This window comes from Trichechus manatus, unplaced genomic scaffold (genome assembly GCF_000243295.1).
Source record: "Trichechus manatus latirostris isolate Lorelei unplaced genomic scaffold, TriManLat1.0 scaffold00007, whole genome shotgun sequence".
Lineage (NCBI taxonomy): Eukaryota > Metazoa > Chordata > Mammalia > Sirenia > Trichechidae > Trichechus > Trichechus manatus.
In genome coordinates this window covers 3,492,809-3,494,280 of record NW_004443943.1, presented here as the reverse complement: position 1 = coordinate 3,494,280, position 1,472 = coordinate 3,492,809, and positions in this window count along the sequence as shown.

Below are 1,472 nucleotides of genomic sequence, written 5' to 3'. Positions count from 1 at the left end.
TCAGAATGTCCCGAGAGGGGGTAATGGTGGGGGGAGGAGATTAACAAAATACAGATTATTGTAGTTCACTGATAGTTTTGAAAACTACTGATCTAGAACAGAGTATTATGTTATTTGCATGAGTAAGGAAAAGAGAAGTGTGTATTTCTTGGAGGTGGTGTCATCAGAGAAGGAAAAAGCAAGTTGAAGAAAATATTTGCTTACTTTCGAATTTCTTGGTTTTGTCTTTTGCTTTCTGTTAATAACTTTTGGTCTCATTTTAGGATGCCTCAAATCTTTTCTATAAGTATTGATATAGAGTACTGCTGTGTATTGGATTAGCTATTATTTTGGTGGCAAGCAAGAAAATAACTAAGCAAGAGTGGAGGGATTGGAATGATTATGGATGCTTACAGAACTGAAGAAAAACTGAAGAGCCAGACTCTAGGAGGATCAAAACACGGGCTGTGCCTGGAGCAGCTCAGCCCTCAAGTCCTCCACCCCTGTGTTTCTCTAATCGAAGTTCAAAATGCCAGGAGATGCTCAGCTTGGCTCAGCTTGGCTCAGGTGTCTGCCAGCTATGGCTAGGGAGTGGGCATGGATCTGGCAGCCCACCTTTGTGTATTGGGGGCAATTCCAAGAGGAGGAGGAATATCATAAGCTTAGCAGTCACCTGAGGTGATGTCTATTCTATTCATAAGTAAATACTGTTTTAATCTTGTCAAAGGCCAAGTTTCAAGAAATGAAAGTGCTGGGGAAATAGAAAAGTCATAGCTTCAGAAGAGGAAGTCCAGTAGAGGATTTCATTTATGGGTTGGATTGGTTGTGACTCGTACGAGAACATGATTCTCAAGAGAACAGTGATTTTATATTTGCTCTGTTGTAAGAACCGTATATGAGCCCTGGTGGCACAATGGTTAAGCATTTGAACCCACCAGCCTCTTCTTGGGAGAAAAGACCTGGCGATCTGCTCCTGTAAAGATTACAACCTAGGAAACCTTATGGGGCAGTTCTACTTTGTCGTATAGGGTTGCTATGAGTTGGAATAGACTTGACCGCACACAACAACTACAACAAGAACCGTGTAACTAAGGCAGGGCTTACCTGGTGGTTGGCAGGCCAGAGAATGGAGAGGGCCGGGAACTAGATCAGGATTTCTCAACTTTGGCGCTACTGACATTTGGGGCTGATAATTCTTTGTTGTGAGGGTCTGTCCTGGGCATTTTAGGATATTTAGTAGCATCCCTGGCCTGTACCCACTAGATGTTAGTGATGACAAAATTGTCTCCAGACATTGCCAAATATACCCCGGGGAGCAAAATTGTCCCCTGTTGGGAGTCACTGACCTAGAGGGTGATTGATAAGTGACTTGTTCAATCCACTCTTCATTATTGAGCTCTTACCATGTGCACAGTGGTTATAGAGATGATTGAGGCACACTACATCTTTTCAAACGGTTCCTATAAGAAACAGACACAGAGAAAACAGGAAGT